Source organism: Triticum aestivum, chromosome 3D, assembly GCF_018294505.1.
Source record: "Triticum aestivum cultivar Chinese Spring chromosome 3D, IWGSC CS RefSeq v2.1, whole genome shotgun sequence".
Taxonomy (NCBI): domain Eukaryota; kingdom Viridiplantae; phylum Streptophyta; class Magnoliopsida; order Poales; family Poaceae; genus Triticum; species Triticum aestivum.
Genome location: NC_057802.1, coordinates 549,752,007 through 549,774,791, shown reverse-complemented (window position 1 = coordinate 549,774,791; position 22,785 = coordinate 549,752,007). Strand labels below are relative to the sequence as shown.

Below are 22,785 nucleotides of genomic sequence, written 5' to 3'. Positions count from 1 at the left end.
GTACTACCGCTTATAGCACCCAAGCGGTACTACCGCTCCGGCCCGCGGTACTACCGCTAGGAAACCAAAACTGCCATAACTTCTGCATATGAGCTCCGAATTGAGCAAACTCAAGCTTGTTGGATTGAGGAAGACGATGAGTAGCATCAAAACAGCAACTGGTTATAGTAAGAAGAGGCAGGGGAGGTATGCCAACAAATAGAGGAGTGAAACCTCCAACCAAGAAGAACCGGCATAACCTCCAACATCGAAAACATCATAGAAGATGCGAGTGAACTCCGTTTTCGATGAACTCGAGCTTGTCATCAAGATGACCATAAGCTCCAAAACTCACAAAGAGAAGAACCAAACAAGAACCAATAAAGATGATGCAAGGATGCAATGGTTTGAGCTCTCTATGAACGATACGATCAAGCTACTCATCGAGAGCCCCCCTTGATAGTACGACAATCGATCCTATAACCCGGTCTCCCAACTACCATCATGAGACCGGTAAAATAGAAAACCTATCAAGAGCAAACCTTTGCCTTGCACATGGTCCACTTGAGCTAGATGATGGCGATCTTGACTCCCTCAAGTTGGACCACCTTTCTTGGTTGTGTTGGCTTGATGAAGACTAGTTGATTGCTCCCCCATACTCCACTATGGGTGAGCCACTCTTCCGCACATCTTCACCAGTCCATTGTCACCACAATGGACGGCAAGCTTCAAGCATTTGATCTCGTCATGATGCTTCACTTGAACTTGCACACCGCAACATCTTCACAAGTCCATTGTCGCCACAATGGACGGAAAGCTTCAAGCATTTGATCTCTTCATGATGCTTCACTTGAACTTGCACACCGCAACCTAACCCCACAAAGAACTCTCACGAAGATCATGGGTTAGTACACAAAGCGTAATTGACAATGCTTACCACACCATGGGATCGCTTGATCCCTCTCGGTACATCTTGTGCGCTTTGTGTGTTGATCAACTTGATTCACTCTTGACTTAGTCTTGATCAACCTTGACTCTTTCCAACTCTCTTCATTTGGATGATGTCTTGAAGGTAAACATGAATGATCACACAATCTTCTTCTTCAAGACATGCTTGCAATAAGCTATACTCTCACATGACCAATCTTTGGATAATTCCTTAATAACACCTTGGTCACCACATAAACTCCTTGAAACCAACACATGGACTTCAAGAAAAGCCTATTGACAAATCCTTCAAATATAACTCAAGGCAACCATTAGTCCATAGAGATTGTCATCAATTACCAAAACCAAACATGGGGGAACCGCATGTTCTTTCACTCTGTATATACTGGGCCCCACGTGTAATTGTATTGTACATTATATGTACCTCTCTATATAATGAAAAGGTCACCCCACGTTGGAGGTGTGCCACAATCCCTAAAACCCTTGTCTAATAGGGTATCCGACCTAACGATCTAATGTCTTCCGCTCCGCCTTCGCCGCCAGCCGCCGACGTCGCCTCACGCGCCGCCGCCACCGCGGGCTCCTTCCCCGCCCTTCTGCCGCCGGCCTCGGACCGCATGGATCACTCGTTCCTACCGCCGTCCCTCGCGCGTCTCCTCCATGGCGGTACTGCGCCCTACACGGCGGATGGATCGCTCGGCCCCCTGCAGACCCAATCGGCGGGGTCCCTCTTCGCCGGCCCGGTGTCATTGTTGTACGCCGGTGTGTCGTCCTCGTCGCCCGCTGCTTCGGCCCGGTCCCAGCAACCGCCGCCGCCTTCGGCTGCCATGCACTCCCTCGTGCTCACGCCGCCACCGACTGCATCGCACCCGATGCGTGTGGTCGCACCTGCTCCGGTTGCCTCCCTCTACACCGCAGCCGGCCCTACCGTTGACGACGTCGCCCATGTGCATCATGGCGGCCCTGGTGGCTACTCGCTGTATGTGGCCCCGTACGGGCCGCCGCCACCCGCATGCCCCTCCTACGGCGCGTACCATGGCCAGGGCTCGTATCAGGCTCCACCACCCTATGGTACATCCTACGCGTACGGTGCCCAACACATGTACGCACCGGCCGTGGCTCCGCCTGCACCGTTGCCCTCTCCTGTGCCATATGTGGATGTTGAAGCTGCTCTGGCCGCGATCCCCTCGCCGCCGTTTTTGTTCTCGCACCTCCTTCCGGTGAAGCTTAAACCGGACAATTATTTGTATTGGCGTGCTCAGGTGCTACCTCTCCTTCGCAGCCATTATTTGGAGGGGTTCGTCAACGGTACCCTGCAGTGTCCACCGCCACAACATTCGATGTTTCGTGCGTGGATCGCTCAGGACCAAGCCATCCTCTCAGCCATCCAGTCTTCCCGGGGTGAGGGTGTGGCCTGGCTCGTCCTCTTTGCTGCATCTTCTCACGAGGTGTGGGACATCCTGGAGTCGAGTTTTTCGTCTCAATCTACTGCTCAGTCCATGGCCATCCGTGCCAAGCTTGGTGAAAGTCGCAAGGACAATGGTACGGTGACCGCCTTCTACAACAAGGTCAAGAAGTTGTCCGACACTCTTGCTTCCATTAGAGAGCCCCTTTGTGACAGCGAGTTCACGTCCTTCATCCTAGCCGGCCTTGACAGCGACTATGACTCGCTTGCCGAGGTGCTTAATGAACGCAAGGAGCCTATTCGTCCTCAGGAACTCTACAGCCGTCTCCTGTCTACGGAGCAACGGCTCACTACGCGCCGCCCCGACGTCTCCATCGACTCCTCCGTCAATGCCGTCTACCGCGGCAAAGGCGGCGGCCGTGGCTCCCCTGCAGCTTTGTCCTCGGGTGGGGGGGCAAGTCCGGTGGTGCGTCCCCTGCCCAGCAGCAGGCCCCGCGTCCTGGCGCCTCGGTGGTTGTCGTCGACGGCCACGCCTGCGCCTGCTGTACTGCCTGTGGTGCGGCTCAGCTGTGTCAGCTCTGTGAGCTTCCTCGCCATGTCGCCTCCGGCCGCTGTCATCGCCGGTACAAGACTAACTTCCTCGGCCTCGGCAATAATGGCAAGGGCAATGAGCGTCAAGTCAACATGGCGCAACAGGGTCACACTCCCTCTTTTCCTGTTGATCCTTCATGGTACATGGATACTAGAGCAACAACTCATGTCACGAACGAGTTGGGCAAGCTAACTGTTCAGCAGCCTTACGGCGGGAATGACAAGGTTCACACAGCTAAATGGGCAGGTATGCACATTTCGCATGTTGGTCAGGCATCACTTCTCACAAACACCTCTAGGACCTTGCATCTTAGAAATGTTCTTCATGTTCCCACAGTTGCACATAACTTACTCTCTGTTCCTAAACTTACACAGGATAATAATGTTTTCTGTGAATTTCACCCGTTTCATCTCTTTGTTAAGGATCGTGCTACGAGGAACATACTTCTTAGAGGTCGCTACCGCCGTGGTTTATATGCTCTTGATGCGCCCACCGACGTTCCCGCTCCTGCTGCTGCATTCCCAGTCTTCAGTGGCGTTCGTGTGTCTCCTTCACTATGGCACTCTCGCCTTGGTCACCATTGTTCGCCATGTCCTCCATCGTCATGAGCTATCGTCCGAGTCTAGTAATAAAGCTGCTGCCATCTGTGATGCCTGTCAGCAAGGCAAGAGTCATCAGTTACCTTTTTCTGTTTCTACACATATAGTCAAAACTCCTCTTGAGCTTGTGCATTCAGATGTATGGGGTCCTGCCCAGCTGTCCATTAGTGGGCACGAATATTATGTCAGTTTCATTGATGCTTATAGTCGCTTTACCTGGATTTATCTTCTTAAGCATAAGTCTGATGTGTTTAATGTGTTTTTACAATTTTAAGCACAAGTTGAGCGTCTCCTTAATCATAAGATCATTCATGTAAAGTCGGATTGGGGTGGGGGGGGTGAGTACCGCAATCTTAGTACTTTCCTTGAAAAACTTGGAATTGCTCATCGTGTCTCTTGCCCGCATACACATCAACAGAACGGTTGAGCTGAACGTAAACATCGTCATATTGTTGAAACTGGGTTAACCTTGCTCGCTCATGCATCTGTCCCGTTTCGTTTTTGGAGTGATGCTTTTACTACAGCCTGTTTTCTCATAAATAGGCTTCCTTTGCGGCTCCTTCATATGAAAACTCCACTTGAACTCTTGCTTGGTCAGATTCCTGATTACACGTTTCTTAAAGTGTTCGGGTGTGCGTGTTGGCCGCATCTCCGTCCGTATAATAATCGCAAGCTTGAGTTCCGTTCAAAAAATGTGTCTTTCTGGGGTACAGCTCTATTCACAAAGGGTATAAGTGTCTTCATGTCCCGTCTAATCGTGTGTATATCTCATGAGATGTTGTTTTTGATGAGCATGTTTTTCCCTTTGCTGCCCTTCCCCCACCTGACACAAGTTCCACCCCGCCGGTGCACCCATCCACTATATTGCCTGATCAATTTGTAGATGCTGCACATTCTCCCTCTTTGTTGTCTAACCATGGTTCAGGTATTGGGAGATGTGCACAGCTGGAGCTCCTGGACGAGGTTGACCCTCCGGCTCCCTCGTCCCCGACCGCTCCGTCCTCCTTGTCCGATCACGTCGATCGGGTGGCTCCCTGCATGCCCCATGCAACGAGCCCGCCTGCGCCCGCGCCAGCGGCTCCTGCGTCGCACACCGGTACTCCGGCCCAGCCGCCGCGACTGACCGACGCGTCGGCCTAGTGGGACGTCTCCTCTTCACCGGCGTCCCCGACACCAACGCCTGGGCTGTCCCCTGCACCAACGCCTGGGCCTTCCCCGCCTGGGAGCCCCTCGCCGTCCACGTCGCCTGCGCGACCCTTGTCCCGCTCGCCTGGACCGGTGTCGCCCTCCAGTGGGTAGGCGTCTCCTGCTGCTTCTACCCCGTCACCGCCTCCGACTGCATCAGCATCTGTCATGACGGAGGCTGCGCCCCCGTCGTCATCCTCAACGTCGGCTTCGCCACCTGTTCTGCCCCCTGTCTTGCGTCCTCATACACGCAACAAAAGTGGGGTGGATCGTCCTAAGAAACGCACGGATGGCATGGTGGCCTGGCTTGCGACTTGCATGGCGCAGACCCAGTCCGACCCTACTGCTGAGCCACGGCATTTTCAGGCTGCCCTGAGTATCCCTCACTGGCGTACTGCGATGGAACAAGAATACCACGCTCTTCTTAAGAATGACACGTGGCGTCTAGTTCCTCCCAAGGCTGGTGTCAACATCATTGATTCCAAGTGGGTTTTCAAGGTAAAGATCACATGCTGATGGTTCTATCGAGAGATACAAGGCTCGATTGGTTGCTAAAGGATTCAAACAACGCCATGGCCTTGATTATGAGGACACCTTCAGTCCGGTGGTCAAACCCACCACTATCCGGCTTCTGCTCTCACTGGCTATTACTCGTGGATGGTCTCTTCGTCAGCTTGATGTTCAGAATGCTTTCCTTCATGGTGTCCTTGAGGAGGAGGTTTACATGCAGCAGCCTCCCGGTTTTGTTGATCCAGCTCGTCCGCAGCATCAGTGCCGTCTTGTTAAGGCGCTCTATGGTCTGAAGCAGGCTCCGCGTGCTTGGCATGCGCGTCTTTGCACCACTCTCCGGACTCATGGATTTGTTCCCTCTCTGGCCGATACCTCATTATTTCTTCTTCAGCGACCTACGGTTACTATGTACCTGCTGGTCTATGTTGATGATATCATCCTAGTTAGCTCCTCGGACTATGCTGCGGATCGCTTGGTTTCTGCTTTGAGTGCTGATTTTGCTGTTAAGGATCTTGGGCAGCTTCACTATTTCCTTGGGCTGGAAGTTTTGTCCTCTGGCTCTGGCTTGACCCTTACTCAGCAGAAGTACTCTCTTGATATTCTTCGACGGGCTGGTATGCTTCAGTGCAAGACAGCTACTACACCTATGTTCTCTACTGACCGACTGTCTGCTCTCGATGGTTCTCTTCTCTCTGCTGATGAGGCTACTGAGTATCATAGTATTGTTGGTGCCTTGCAGTACTTGACTATCACCCGTCCGGATATCTCCTAAGCTGTCAACCGTGTCTGCCAGTTTCTTCATGCTCCTCGAGACTCTCATTGGACCGCGGTTAAGCGCATCTTGCGCTATATCCGGTTCACTTCTTTTTATGGCTTGCATCTGCAACCGGCCCCTCTAGAGTTCTCTCTGCATTCTCTGATGCCGACTGGGCTGGGAGTCCGGATGACCGACGATCAATAGGGGGATATGCAGTGTTCCTTGGTTCTAACTTGATCGCCTGGAGTGCTCATAAACAAGCAACGGTGTTCCGCAGTAGCACTAAAGCTGAGTACAAAGCAGTTGCAAATGCCACAGCTGAGCTTATTTGGATACAGTCTTTGCTCAGGGAGTTGAAGATTCCTCAGAAGCAGCCGCCGGTACTTTGGTGTGATAACATTGGTGCGACGTATTTTTCTTCAAATCCAGTCTTTCATGCTCGCACCAAACACATCGAAGTTGATTATCATTTTGCCAGAGAACGTGTTGCCCAGAAACTACTTCTTATCAAGTTTATTTCCTCCAAAGATCAACTTGCTGACATCTTCACGAAGCCACTGCCTCTTCCTCAGTTTGAAGGATGTAGGCGCAATCTCAACCTAGTGAATTCTTCTGAGCACGGTTAAGATTAAGGGAGGGTGTTAGACTCTGTATATACTGGGCCCCACGTGTAATTGTATTGTACATTATATGTACCTCTCTATATAATGAACAGGTCACCCCACGTTGGAGGTGTGCCACAAACCCTAAAACCCTTGTCTAATATCGTGGGAGCGCGGCCGCCGGGATGGGGGACATGGTGGGAGCGTGGCGCGTGATTGGAGGCAGAGCAGGGTGTCTTGCAGTGAAGATGCTCCCCACGACCACTCGTTGGCCTCGTGGTCGCCGTGGTTGTGGGAGCGCGTTCGCCGGGATGGGGGATCGGGTGGGAGCGCGGTGCGTGATTGGAGGCAGAGCAGGGTGTCTTGCAGTGATGCATCCACCAAGTGTCCAAGGCTGCAACATCCTTTGACATGGAGACAAGTGCATGCAGGGAGAGAGCCTGACCGGCGGTGGTATGGGGTCAACGACCCCGTTAGCATGTTGCATGCTGCTGCTCGAGGGGATTATGGTGGGGGTCAATTTGAAGCGTGGGAGAGAGCATTGAGGAAGGTCGTTGCATTGGGGATTGATTTGGCCCCGAGCCGACTCGCTGGAATATAAGCCATGCCCACGCCACCCATGGACGCCCCTAACCGAGGTCGGGGCTTGCCGTGGGTGCATCTGCACCAGTACGGTTGATGGTGTCCTGGACTAGGGGGTACTGATACGTCTCCAACGTATCTATAATTTTTTATTGTTCCATGCTATATTATATTCTGTTTTGGACATTAATGGGCTTTATTATACACTTTTATATTATTTTTGGGACTAACCTATTAACCGGAGGCCCAGCCCAGAATTGCTGTTTTTTGCCTATTTCAGAGTTTCGCAGAAAAAGAATATCAAACGGAATGAAACCTTCGGGAACGTGATTTTTGGAACGAACGTGATCTAGAGGACTTGGACCCTACGTCAAGACATCAACCAGGAGGGAACGAGGTAGGGGGCGCGCCTACCCCCCTGGCGCGCCCTCCACCCTCGTGGGCCCCATGTTGCTCCACCGACGTACTTCTTCCTCCTATATATACCTACGTACCCCCAAACTACCAGATACGGAGCCAAAAACCTAATTCGACCGCCGCAACCTTCTGTACCCGTGAGATCCCATCTTGGCGCCTTTTTCGGAGCTCTGCCGGAGGGGGCATCGATCACGGAGGGCTTATACATCAACACCATAGCCTCTCCGATGATGTGTGAGTAGTTTACCTCTTCGGGTCCATAGTTATTAGCTAGATGGCTTCTTCTCTCTTTTTGGATCTCAATACAATGTTCTCCCCCTCTCTTGTGGAGATCTATTCGATGTAATCTTCTTTTGCGGTGTGTTTGTTGAGACCGATGAATTGTGGGTTTATGATCAAGTTTATCTATGAACAATATTTGAATCTTCTCTGAATTCTTTTATGTATGATTGGTTATCTTTGCAAGTCTCTTCGAATTATCAGTTTGGTTTGGCCTACTAGATTGATCTTTCTTGCAATGGGAGCAGTGCTTAGCTTTGGGTTCAATCTTGCGGTGTCCTTTCCCAGTGACAGTAGGGGTAGCAAGGCACGTATTGTATTGTTGCCATCGAGGATAACAAGATGGGGTTTATATCATATTTTATGAGTTTATCCCTCTACATCATGTCATCTTACTTAAAGCGTTACTCTGTTCTTATAAACTTAATACTCTAGATGCATGCTGGATAGCGGTCGATGTGTGGAGTAATAGTAGTAGATGCAGGCAGGAGTCGGTCTACTTGTCTCGGACGTGATGCCTATATACATGATCATACCTAGATATTCCCATAAATATGCTCAATTCTGTCAATTGCTCAACAGTAATTTGTTCACCCACCGTAATACTTATGCTCTTGAGAGAAGCCACTAGTGAAACCTATGGCCCCCGGGTCTATTTTCCATCATATTAATCTCCCGTCAACAAGTTATTTCTAGCATCGTCTTTATTTTGCTTTCTTTACTTTGCATCTTTATCATAAAAATACCAAAAATATTATCTTATCGTATCTACCAGATCTCACTCTCGTAAGTGACCGTGAAGGGATTGACAACCCCTTTATTGAGTTGGTTGCGAGGATTTATTTGTTTGTGTAGGTGCGAGGGACTCGTGTGTGGCCTCCTACTGGATTGATACCTTGGTTCTCAAAAACTGAGGGAAATACTTACGCTACTTTGCTACATCACCCTTTCCTCTTCAAGGGAAAACCAACGCAGTGCTCAAGAGGTAGCAAGATGGATTTCTGGCGCCGTTGCCGGGGAGTCTACGCAAAAGTCAACATACCAAGTACCCATCACAAACCCTTATCTCCCGCATTACATTATTTGCCACTTGCCTCTCGTTTTCCTCTCCCCCACTTCACCCTTGCCGTTTTATTCGCCCTCTCCTTTTCGTTTGCCTCTTTTTTTCGTTTGCTTGTCGTTATGGCTAGTCCCCTTTCTTTTCCGTTGTCTCCCGAGAATGAAGTTCTTAATTTTAAGCAAAGGGAGGGAGAAAATCAAAAAGACGCTTGGTATAGAATTTGCAATTCTCAAAATAGATCTACCAGGAAGCAATCTACTTCCGTTCTTCTCCGCAATTTTTATGTAGGCGCTACTCCTTGGTACAGATATATCCTTGATACCATTACCGGAGGGAATTTCTTGGGTAGCCATACTTTTGATTCTTATAATGCTATGATAGATTTGTTTGGCTCACCACCTCTTTTGGTTAATGGCACTATGTTAATTTTGGAGCATATAATGCAAAGACTTGAAATTATTGAAAATAAAGTTGCTACCGTAGAGTTAATTGAAAATTTGGATAAAAAGATCCACAACCAAATTACCCAATATGGATCTAAAGTAGGAGTCACTTTGAAAAATATTAAGGAGAAAGAACCCATAGTTAATGAAAGAATAAATCAGGATTCCACTAGAATCGATAAACTTGAGGGTATCATTACCAACTTGGGAACCGCTTTTTCTTCCGTAAAGAATAATCCAAGTCCTCCAACTAAAATTGCCAAGCTTATGTATGTTCCTAAAAATAAGGGTGAATCCTCTAGTAAGGAAACTATGGATCTTAAATCTATAAGTATTCACCCCAATCTTTTTGCTATCATTAAGGAACCATTTGCCACAAATGAATTTTTCGGTTATGTGCCTGGAAGTTTGATAATTAATAAAAAGAAAGAAATTCCCAAGGATGATAGATGTCTCATTGAAGAATTTCCCACCAAAGGTGGCAATACCAAGATCTATCCTTGCTATTATGCCTAGCTAGGGGCGTTAAGCGATAGCGCTTGTTGGGAGGCAACCCAATTTTATTTTTAGTTTTTTTTGCTTTTTGATTCTGTTTAGGAATAAATATTTGATCTAGCCTCTGGTTAGATGTGTTTTTATGTTTTAATTAGTGTCTGTGCCAATTCTAACCTATAGGATCTTCTTGGATGATAGTTATTTGATCTTGCTGAAAATTCCAGAAACTTTCTGTTCACCAAAATAATTGTTAAAAATCACCAGAACGTGCTAAAATATTGATTCCAATTGCTTCTGATCAACAAACAAATTGTCTAGGTCTTCCTATTTTGTCTGAAGTTTTGGAGTTCCAGAAGTTTGCGTTAGTTACAGATTAGTACAGACTGTTCTGTTTTTGACAGATTCTGTTTTTCGTGTGTTGTTTGCTTATTTTGATGAATCTATGGCTAGTAAAATAGTTTATAAACCATAGAGAAGTTGGAATACAGTAGGTTTAACACCAATATAAATAAATAATGAGTTCATTACAGTACCTTGAAGTGGTGTTTTGTTTTCTTTCGCTAACGGAGCTCACGAGATTTTCTGTTAAGTTTTGTGTTGTGAAGTTTTCAAGTTTTGGGTAAAAGATTTGATGGATTATGGAACAAGGAGTGGCAAGAGCCTAAGATTGAAGATGCCCATGGCACCCCAATATAATCAAAGGACACCAAAAAGCCAAAGCTTGGGGATGCCCCGGAAGGCATCCCCTCTTTTTTCTACTTCCATCGGTAACTTTACTTGGAGCTATATTTTTATTCACCACATGATATGTGTTTTGCGTGGAGCGTCTTGTATGATTTGAGTCTTTGCTTTTTAGTTTACCACAATCATCTTTTCTGTACACACCTTTTGAGAGATACACACATGATTCGGAATTTATTAGAATACTCTATGCGCTTCACTTATATCTTTTGAGCTATATAGTTTTTGCTCTAGTGCTTCACTTATATCTTTTAGAGCACGGCGGTGGTTTTGTTTTATAGAAACTATTATTCTATCATGCTTCACTTATATTATTTTGAGAGTCTTTAAGAGCATGGTAATTTTCTTAAATTGGGAAATTAATCCTAATATGTTAGGTATTCAAGACTAGTAAAAAACTTTCTTATGAGTGTGCTGAATGCTAAGAGAAGTTTGATGCTTGATGATTGTTTTGAGATATGGAGGTAGTGATATTAAAGTTGTGCTAGTTGAGTAGTTGTGAATTTGAGAAATACTTGTGTTGAAGTTGGCAAGTCCCGTAGCATGCACGTATGGTAAACGTTATGTACCAAATTTGAAACATGAGGTGTTCTTTGATTGTCCTCCTTATGAGTGGCGGTCGGGGATGAGCGATGGTCTTTTCCTACCGATCTATCCCCCTAGGAGCATGCGCGTAGTGCTTGGTTTTTGTTGACTTGTAGATTTTTGCAATAAGTATGTGAGTTCTTTATGACTAATGTTGAGTCCACGGATTACGCGCACTCTTACCCTTCCATCATTGCTACCCTCTTCGGTACCGTGCATTGTCCTTTCTCACATTGAGAGTTGGTGCAAACTTCGCCGGTGCATCCAAACCCCGTGATATGATACACTCTTTCAAAAATAAACCTCCTTATATCTTCCTCAAAACAGCCACCATACCTACCTATTATGACATTTCCATAGCCATTTCGAGATATATTGCCATGCAACTTTCCACCGTTCCGTTTATTATGACACGCTCATCATTGTCATATTGCTTTGCATGATCATGTAGTTGACATTGTATTTGTGGCAAAGCCACCGTTCATAATTTTTCATACATGTCACTCTTGATTCATTGCTATCCCGGTATACCGCCGGAGGCATTCATATAGAGTCATACTTTGTTCTAGTATCGAGTTGTAATCATTGAGTTGTAAATAAATAGAAGTGTGATGATCATCATTCATAGAGCATTGTCCCAATAAAAAAAGAGAAAGGCCAAATAAAAAAAGGCCCAAAAAAGGAGAATAAAAAGGGACAATGCTACTATCCTTTTTTCCACACTTGTGCTTCAAAGTAGCACCATGATCTTCATGATAGAGAGTCTCTTGTTTTGTCACTTTCATATACTAGTGGGAATTTTTCATTATAGAACTTGGCTTGTATATTCCAACAATAGGCTTCTTCAAATGCCCTAGGTCTTCGTGAGCTAGCAAGTTGGATGCACACCCACTTAGTTTCTTTTGTTGAGCTTTCATGCATTTATAGCTCTAGTGCATCCGTTGCATGGAAATCCCTACTCCTTGCATTAACATCAATCGATGGGCATCTCCATAGCTCATTGATTAGCTGCGTTGATGTGAGACTTTCTCCTTTTTTGTCCTCTCCACATAACCCCTATCATTATATTCTATTCCACCCATAGTGCTATATCCATGACTCACGCTCATGTATTGCGTGAAGGTTGAAAAAAGTTTGAGATTACTAAAGTATGAAACAATTGCTTGGCTTGTCATCGGGGTTGTGCATGATGAGAGCATTCTTGTGTGACGAAAATGGAGCATGACTAAACTATATGATTTTGTAGGGATGAACTTTCTTTGGCCATGTTATTTTGAGAGGACATAATTGCTTAGTTAATATGCTTGAAATATTATTACTTTTATGTCAATATTAAACTTTTATCTTGAATCTTTTGGATCTGAATATTCTTACCACAATTAGGAGAATTACATTGAAATTATGTAAAGTAGCATTCCACATCAAAAATTCTGTTTTTATCATTTACCTACTCGAGGACGAGCAGGAATTAAGCTTGGGGATGCTTGATACGTCTCCAACGTATCTATAATTTTTTATTGTTCCATGCTATATTATATTCTGTTTTGGACATTAATGGGCTTTATTATATACTTTTATATTATTTTTGGGACTAACCTGAGGCCCAGCCCAGAATTGCTGTTTTTTGCCTATTTCAGAGTTTCGCGGAAAAAGAATATCAAACGGAATGAAACCTTCGGGAACGTGATTTTTGGAACGAACGTGATCCAGAGGACTTGGACCCTACGTCAAGACATCAACCAGGAGGGCACGAGGTAGGGGGCGCGCCCTCCACCCTCGTGGGCCCCATGTTGCTCCACCAACGTACTTCTTCCTCCTATATATACCTACGTACCCCCAAACTACCAGATGCGGAGCCAAAAACCTAGTTCCACCACCGCAACCTTCTGTACTCGTGAGATCCCATCTCGGGGCCTTTTCCGGAGCTCCGCCGGAGGGGGCATCGATCACGGAGGGCTTCTACATCAACACCATAGCCTCTCCGATGATGTGTGAGTAGTTTACCTCGGACCTTCGGGTCCATAGTTATTAGCTAGATGGCTTCTTCTCTCTTTTTGGATCTCAATACAATGTTCTCCCCCTCTCTTGTGGAGATCTATTCGATGTAATCTTCTTTTGCGGTGTGTTTGTTGAGATCGATGAATTGTGGGTTTATGATCAAGTTTATCTATGAACAATATGTGAATCTTCTCTGAATTCTTTTATGTATGATTGGTTATCTTTGCAAGTCTCTTCGAATTATCAGTTTGGTTTGTGGCCTACTAGATTGATCTTTCTTGCAATGGGAGAAGTGCTTAGCTTTGGGTTCAATCTTGCGGTGTCCTTTCCCAGTGACAGTAGGGGCAGCAAGGCACGTATTGTATTGTTGCCATCGAGGATAACAAGATGGGGTTTATATCATATTGCATGAGTTTATCCCTCCACATCATGTCATCTTACTTAAAGCGTTACTCTGTTCTTATGAACTTAATACTCTAGATGCATGCTGGATAGCGGTCGATGTGTGGAGTAATAGTACTAGATGCAGGCAGGAGTCGGTCTACTTGTCTCGGACGTGATGCCTTTATACATGATCATACATAGATATTCCCATAACTATGCTCAATTCTGTCAATTGCTCAACAGTAATTTGTTCACCCACCGTAATACTTATGCTCTTGAGAGAAGCCACTAGTGAAACCTATGGCCCCCGGGTCTATTTTCCATCATATTAATCTCCCGTCAACAAGTTATTTCTAGCGTCGTCTTTATTTTGCTTTCTTTACTTTGCATCTTTATCATAAAAATACCAAAAATATTATCTTATCATATCTATCAGATCTCACTCTCATAAGTGACCGTGAAGGGATTGACAACCCCTTTATTGCGTTGGTTGAGAGGATTTATTTGTTTGTGTAGGTGCGAGGGACTCGTGCGTGGCCTCCTACTGGATTGATACCTTGGTTCTCAAAAACTGAGGGAAATACTTACGCTACTTTGCTGCATCACCCTTTCCTCTTTAAGGGAAAACCAACGCAATGCTCAAGAGGTAGCAGGTACTCACGACGTCGTCTCCCGACCAGGTGGATCGGGCCGAGGACCCTATGGCGGTTCACTAATTGGCCACTTTGGACAGTGGATAACGTATACGAGGAAGATTCCACAAGACTTGGTGATCAAGAAAAGGACGCCTCTCCACCGACATATCCGACTAGGACTCTTGTTATCCTAGGCCTCCGGTACATTATATAAGCCGATACCAGGCTAGTCGATAGATCATTATGACATTCATCATCATACCCCTAGGGTTTAGACCACAACATATGATCTCGAGTTAGATCAACTCTGTACTTGATACTCCATCAATATAGACAAGAGCAGGACGTAGGGTTTTACCTCCATTAAGAGGGCCTGAACCAGGGTAAAACATTGTCTCCTTCATTCCTGTTATCATTGATTCGAGAATACACAGCTCAGGACCCCCTACCCCGAGGTCTGCCGTTTTTGACACTAACGATGGTGCTTTCATTGAGAGTTCGGCTGTGAGATTAACAAAGGATCAATGGCTCGTCTGCAGATCAACCGCGACGTCGGCATCAACCGCGACGTCAGCATCTTCGTCGCCGACTCGACTGGTCACCTTGGATCGACCGAGGACTGCGCTCCGCCTCAGATCGCCATGTTCGGACGAGGGCCTTCATCAACATCAACTGTGATCTCTATCAAGAACATGGAGGAATCATATAGGGGCTAAACGTCAACATTGACCTCGGTCGACCGTGGTGTTTTTCTGGACAGCGAAGCTGTATCCGCCGTCACCGCCTTCTCGAGCATCGCTTTGACGATTGCTTTGGTGGAATTTTGCGGAATTGAGTCTAAAACAACCCTGTAAAATTTCGTCGTATTCTGGTGAAGGAATCTCCGGCGATCTCCTATATACTGGAACCCTGTCAAATCTGGACGGGAATTCGGACAAGTTTAGGGCGAGGAGTCCAGCATCCAGGTCGGACATCTTTTTGTAGATCCAACCGTTCATTGGCTGCAGAATTCCTATATCTACCACCCCTAAAAATTCCAGCTCGATCTGACCGTTCAAACTCTGGGAAACTTCCGATAAGTGGATCAATTTTTGGATCTGTTTTCTGCGCGAATACGAATCCGAGCCGAGTTCATCTTTCTTCCTGAACATTATATTGGACAACCTTTTTGGAGGAACTATGGAATTTAACATTTATGGAAAAAATATTTAAACTTCTGAAATACATATTGCAAATCAGGGAGTCCACTATGGTGTGCCACTTTTTCTGAATATAATAGAGTCCTTTGTACATCTAATAGTGGTTGTATGCATTATGTATAGGTTTGTACAATAAATAGTTACTCTTTATTTACATAATAAAATTTGCATCTACATACACTATGTATTTCTATGAAGAGGCATCCTCGTGAATATACTCTCTCGTTCATAAAAAAAATGGTATTTAGACATCGGCCCAGTCACCAACATGTATCATTGGCTACATCTTATTTGTTTGTTTTTTGGCGGGATGGTTACGTCTTACTTGTGTATATATTTCTAGAAAAGTATAAATTTTATGCCATAAGAATAATATGTTATCCTATGCCGCGATGATAAAGAAGTTTTGCGGGTGGCGATAATTAATTTTTATTTGTCTTTATTTGCCGAGCACAGAAATCAGTTTATTTTTCCTTTAGTTTTTTTTTACTATCGTCATTTATTGAGAACCTTTTCTTTTTTTCCAAAAAATTCTGAACTGTTGTTAGGGATCAGTTTTTCACTTTAACATCGAAGTATACTATTTATTTTGATAATAAGCATTGATGTATATTAATTTGGCAGCTTCTCTATTTTTCTGTAGAGATTTGGGCAACGCGGCCTTTGTCTTGATGTGCTTCATGCGTTGCTTTGGGTCTATGTGTTAGCCCTTTTTTTACGGAACCTTGCTTTTGTTATTGGTTTTTCCATGGAGTCTTCACAGCTTTACGGTAACTAGCACATATGCCCGTGCGTTGCAACGGTAGAGATATTCTTTTAAGAAGCAACGGGCGAGATAATTGATGTGTGCACCAAAAATGGTTTGCAGAGCAGTGGGGCGACGGAGCGAGGAGTTGTGGTCTTCTCTCGGATCATATTTGGCCTGCGAGATCTTGATAGTGGTGGAGTTAGTCGGCGTGGCGACGACCAACCAACTCGTGCCTTTTCTTCCATTGGGTTCGCCCTCGTGTCGGGGTTGTGCCTCCCTCCTCATTTGGTGGCTGCGCGGCGACCTTCAGGGCACGGTTGCTTCGCCACTTTCTCCAACTACGATGTAACCGGATGGATTACTAATTGCAGTGCATAAATCAAGTTTCATTAGCATAATCCACGCATAACCAGGCAGTCCCTTCTTTATCAGGGTTTATTTTCTTTGATTATTTTAGCGGTCACGTGCCTACAGTTCTTTTCATTAGAGCCAATTCAACATATTCTCTTTTATTGGCTTGTCCCCACAATTTCTTTCAACTATAGTAAAAAAAGCATACTCTTTTATCGTCACATTGTGCATGAGACGCACAATAGTTCGCATCTGGCAGGCACCTAAACGACTTGTGTTTGTAAGGCACGAGTATAAATAAAAAACGACAAGTTGAAGGATCGACCTCACAAACTAAAAACTCGACCACTGGGTGCTGGCCACTCGAATAAACAGGTCTTGCTTACCAATGACTAGTGCGAACGTTTAAGAACATACTGCATCACCATATTCAAAACATTTTTTGATATTTTAGAAATTTTCCAAAAATAAATTAATATTTATGAATTGCAAAATATTTTTGAAACATGGGCAATATTTGAAATCCTGAAAAAAATTCAAAAAATTTGTTCATTTTGGAAAAAATATGAACAATATTTGAAATAGGGAGAATTCTCTAAAATTCACAAACATTTATTGAAAACATGAACCTTTGAAAAAGCACTACTTTTTTTTAATTTGGGAACACATATTTAAGACAGGAACATGTTTTGAACTTTTATAATAGTTTTTGAAAATGTGTTTATTTTAACCACAATCATTATTTTGAATTTGTGAACATTTCACTAAACAAGAATATTTATAGAATCTGGAACATATTTTAAAATCCAATTTGATTTTAAAATCCCAAATTTGTTTGGAGAACACATTTTTTGTAGAAAAATAGAACATTTTTTATGCAATTTTATTTTGATATCTCGGTTTTGTTTTAAAACACAAACATTTAAAAAATATTTTTTAAAAATTCTGATAAATTTGGAAATGAGAACAAAAATTACAAGTTTCAAACATTTTTTAAAATAGGAACAAAATTTGGAATTAGTATTTATTTTTTAAAAATTGAAAACACAAACCAAAATTTTTGCAGGTAAAAAAGAAAAAAGAAATATAGAAAGGAATAAAAACTAAAATAGAAATAAAACAGGCTGGCACAGCCTTGCGCCCTGTGCAATGGTCAGACTATTTGTGGCCTTGTGCAGTAAATAGGGTTTCCTTCGCTGTGTGCGCAGGGAATAAGTGGGCTGGCTTCGACGGGCCACAACATGCATAGCTCATCTACGAAAATTGCCTTTTCTTTTCTAGCAAACGGACGCACAAAAATTTAGTACCATTTTGGATAGGGAAAAAACTTTTCGGAGATGAACGGATGAAAAAATCGAAGAAACGCACCTTGCTTGCTTTATTAGTAAGGTATAGAGGTATAGATAGATATAGAGGTATAGATATAGATATAGCCTAGTATATTGTTTCTATATGTGACCGTGTGTTGTTTTGGGATAATAGGTGACCTTTTGTTTAATGCATGCATCTACGTGACCGATTAGATTAGTACTCCGGCTGGACTTCTACCTTTACAGCGTGACGGAGTATGCTTTGTATCACGTGACTTTAATGCTGCTAGTCTAGTTTCCTTTACACCCGATGGTTGCATTTTTTTTTTCTATTTTGGTCAAGGCATGCATACATTTTCATATGTACTTTTTTTCTATTTTGGCCAAGGCATGCATACCTTTTCATTTGTACGCGACAGGCATATTCACATGTTACGTAAAAACTATTAAATCTGAACCGTTATTATTATGATCAAACGATGTAAATAATATTAGCATATGTGGACGAACGTGATGGCTTGTTTGACTTCTATCTTAATTATATAACTAGGAGGGTCACTCGCGTATTTGCGCGGCCAGGTTTGTTATCTGACAATGTATTCGTGTTTTTATCTACCATTGGTTTGAAAGATTTGAAGAGGATGTTCACCATTCCAGATCAAGTAAAGAATGTGTTTATTGTGTAAGTTTTTTGGAGTAAATTTTTTTATCTACCGTATATTTATTTTTATATACTTGTACTATACTAAACATGTTTTCATGTACCTCACAGAGATCCCAGCAAAAAAAATATACCTCATAGAGATGTTCTTACCGACCTACCCCAGTTGCATGGTGATGAACTATTTCAAGAAGGAACACACCTAATTTTGAAACATGTAAAAAAAATATTCAATCTTTTGTAGTCCATGAAAGCGTATTAGGTTGTTTGTAGGAGCTCGTTGCGTGATGAATGAAGATATATGGCTCTGGCATCTATGAAAGACTGCTGCGGGGTCCCACACACCAGCGCCTCGCGCGAAGAAGCGACCGGCCGAATGGCGTGAACCGTTTTTCTAAAAGTTTTCATGTATTTCTCACGTGGCACTAGATTTCCCACAAAACCCCGCAGGTATATATAGCCAAACCCCACGATTCCGCCTACCCTCCCCGAGTGCGACGGCTACGACGACGCCGTCCTCATAGACCTGCGGTGCTACATCGCCGACCGTCCCAACGCCACCACCGCCAGGGGCGCCAGGAGCACTGGCCTCCCGATCCAGGTTACCTTCCACGCCGCTCCTCTCCTACCTGTGCGTCGACTGCCCCGGCCTCGATTACAACCGCCACCGTGAGCCCAGGGTCGTCGCCGCCGAAGCCGACGTCGTGCTCCTTCGCGTCCCTAACAACATCAACGCCCGCCTAGTCGTACAGTCCTGGGACTACTTCATGTACAGGCCGCGAATCCATGTGCTGGACCTGCTCCCCAACCCGCACCCCAGGGGCTTCCACGACTCCGCGACCGCCCTCAGCCGCAAAGGCGGCGCCTGGTACGCCGTCGCCGCCACGAGCGATTGGTCCCCGGTGTACAAGACCGAGTGCAACTGCGACACGCCCATTATCAGGTGGGATTTCAGTCTCCACATGTACCGCTCCTACGACTCCTAGTCCGAGGGGTGGATCACCGTGCCCATGTCAGTGGACGAGCTCGTCAGGGACAAGCTCGCCCCCCTACCCGTCGAAGTGTCGGAAGAAGACAGGCCGTATCACAAGACGGACAAGACGATCACGATCGGCGACGAGCGCGGCGCGGTCGCCTGGGTGGACCTCTGGCGCGGCATCCTCGTCTGCGACGTGCTCGTGGAGCCCCTAGTATAGTGCAGGACATCCCGCCAACGAAGCTGTACAGCAAGGCCCCAGATTCCTATCTGGAATGGGTGCGATGGATGCGGAGCGTCACCAAGGTCATCCCTGGTGGCTGGAAGGCCAGGACATGGAGCATGGCGATACCGCCAGCGACGGATGCTGATGGTTCATCTGCGGTCTAGCAGCCTGACTGTCAACTTTCAGTCAAAGATGTCACCATGGATGCCGGCGGCGTCCCAGGTCATTGCGACCTGCTGTCTAAGCTGAGCGGCAGCGGCAGCGACACCACCCCAACGTTGCAAAAACTTCAGATGGTGTTCCCCACCATAAGCATAGACGACGACGACATTGTCTACTTGGCTTCTAGCACCAAACACGGGATCATGGAAAAGATGGAGTTCATGATTGCTATCGATGTGAGGAACAAAACCCTGCGAGGAGTAGCCCAACTTGATGTAAAGAAGCGCTTCGTTTTCTTTCCCACCTTCTACACCAGTGAGATCTGCAGATATCTGAGCAAGAGTGCAGGTAATTAATCAACTTCTGTGTACTGCTGCTGCTACTCGCTTGCTGGATATTTTTGTGACCGACTATCGTATGAATATTCAGTTTTGTATCAGCTGTTTCAACAAATTCTGGCGATCCAATAGAAATAAGTTGCTGAATTTGTCTTGTGTTTGTGCGCGCAACGACCATTCTTCAATAATTGTGTAATGTTCAACGTTGTGATAGATGATGAGTCACAAGTCCAAATCTCTCTGTTTCCATCAGTGTTGGTGCATGGTGGAGTTCTGCCAAGTTGAGATAAACTATACACTGCTAGCTAGAGGATAAGCAATCAAGAAACTGTGTTCAACCTGTTCCTATTAATGGCGTGGCCAGAAAAAGTATTCAAGTTGTGTTTAAGAAGAAATTAAGAAATTCCACCAAAGCCAACCTGGACAAGTTATTCTATTCTAGCATCAGGTTTCTGCGCGCCTTATTTTTGTGCTAACAAATTATTTTTGAGAGCTTTTTGCGCTAATAATTGACGACATGGGTACTTTCGTCGTCGATGGAAAAGAGAAATCATTTACTGCTCTTGGCCATTTTCTTACTAAGAGCATCCCCAATAGAAGATGTATATACAAAAATAACTATCTTTTGCATCTCCGAGGCCCAAAAATACCTCTTCAACAGATGATGTAGACGCCTCCCGGAGATGGAAAATACAACGCCTAGCGGTGTAAATTTGCACTGGAGATGTAAAAAGGGTAGCCGCACGCCAACCGCTCAACTGCCTTCCATTCCCTTCCATGCGACCGCCCGCCACCCGCCCAACTCCGCCGCCGCCCGAATTCGCTCAAAATCGACGCCGCCGCAGCCCGCCGGACTGCCACCCGGCCTGCCGCGACTTCGCCCCCTGGCCCCCATCGTCTGCCTCGACGGGCCATCGCTCACATCCGCCAATTCCCTTTCGGCCACCGATTCCCTTTCGGCCACCGCTTCGAATCGAAGCTTCTCCGGCGGTCCGGCTGGCCTAATGCCTTCCATGGCGAGGTCATGGATGGGCTACGCTTCTTCCTAGCCAAGACCCCCCACTGGAGGTAGGGGAGGCACGCCACGCCGCCCGCCTGGTGGCCGCCCGCTTCGGCAGTTCTTCTGGCCGTGAAATCGGGCGCCCGCAGCCCCGAGCTCCCACCTTCTTCTCTGCCGAGCTGCGGCCACCTCCTCTGTCGAGCCATCGCCACCGTCCGCACCCGCCGCCGCCGAACGGTTGCCCAACCCGCAGCCAGCCATTTCGTCCACCCCGCAATCAAGGTGTTCGATGAAATTCCTCAAGGTAAAAAAAGATGAAACTTGATTATTATTATTTTAATTGGGATGAGAGTTAGTTTCACAGTGATTTTTAGCATTGTAGATGAGCTCGTGTGACTCCTCTTTCGCGGACAATTTCTCGTCGGATGAGGAATTTGATTTTAACGAAGAAGAGGTCATTGCTATGCTAGTGACCATGCACAAAGGTTTAAATTACACCTTCTATCACTTGATGGGTATAGTGTTATGCGGATGAGAAGAGAGGAGCGAACCAAACACTTCATGAAGGTGTACAATGAAATTAGAAACTATGATGCACACGGTCAACTTTAGAAGAATTTGTTGGAGGAGTGTTGGAAATGGCATGGCGAAAGAGCCGCCTAGTTTCATTATTTGTTTGTTGTATTGTGCAAAACTATGTTGTATGTGTGTTGCATTTGATCTTGTCGATTTGATGAATTATTATGTAATAATTTGATATTGTGGACATGTGAAATTTCAAATTGTTTTCCAGATGTCTTATTTCAATTTGTGCGGCTGCACAACAATTGCGCGGCCGCTGGCAACTTTTACATCTATAGTTTGCATCTTTTATTAAAGTTGCTTTTTTACATCTCTATTTTGCATTATCTGTTGGAGTTGCCTCTTTTTAAAAAATGCAAAATGCACTTTTTGAGGTACATCTTCTATTTTATATCTCCAAATTAGCATCTTCTACCTACATGTACTCTTTGATGCAGGCGCACCAGTACAGCTCAAACGAACTGAAAAGGAAGCTGCTAAGCCAACTGAAAAAAGAAGCTGTTAAGGTGAGTGGCAAAAAGGAGGCAAACCAACCAGGGTGCATGCGGACGAGCGGACCGGCAGAACAAGGCCGCCTGTGAACGAGAGGGTAATGAAGACCTTGGAGCAGCTACGAGCGATTAACTGGAGCTGCCCGAGGCGACTTGGTGAGCAGATGAAGGACGCAGAAACTGGCGATCAAGGAGCTTGTTGAATTGATCTGTGAGAATCATGCCAAAAATGGCAGATGAAGGACGCAGAAACTGGCGATCAAGGAGCTTGTTGAATTGATCTGTGAGAATTATGCCAAAAATGATTATCTGGATTGATTTGTGTGGAACTTGTGTAGGCTCAGCTCCATTCGGTTTTATTTCTGTGGCCAATGCTTGTCCGTGCTTTTGGCTTGATTCCGGTATTTTCTTACTTCGCTCTTAATATATTTGTTATGGACTTTGCTAACTTCCATTCAGTCGGAAGTTAGCCGACAGATCCGCATAATTTTTCTCTTTTCTAATTTGCATGCATGCATTAGCTTCATCTTATTTTTTTTCTGTGC

At 45.4% G+C, this 22,785-nt stretch overlaps 1 pseudogene; it reads left to right on the top strand.

Moving 5' to 3' along the window:
- Positions 1-5,107: 5,107 nt before the first annotated feature.
- Positions 5,108-22,515, top strand: LOC123076482 (uncharacterized; annotated as a pseudogene).
- Positions 22,516-22,785: the final 270 nt, after the last annotated feature.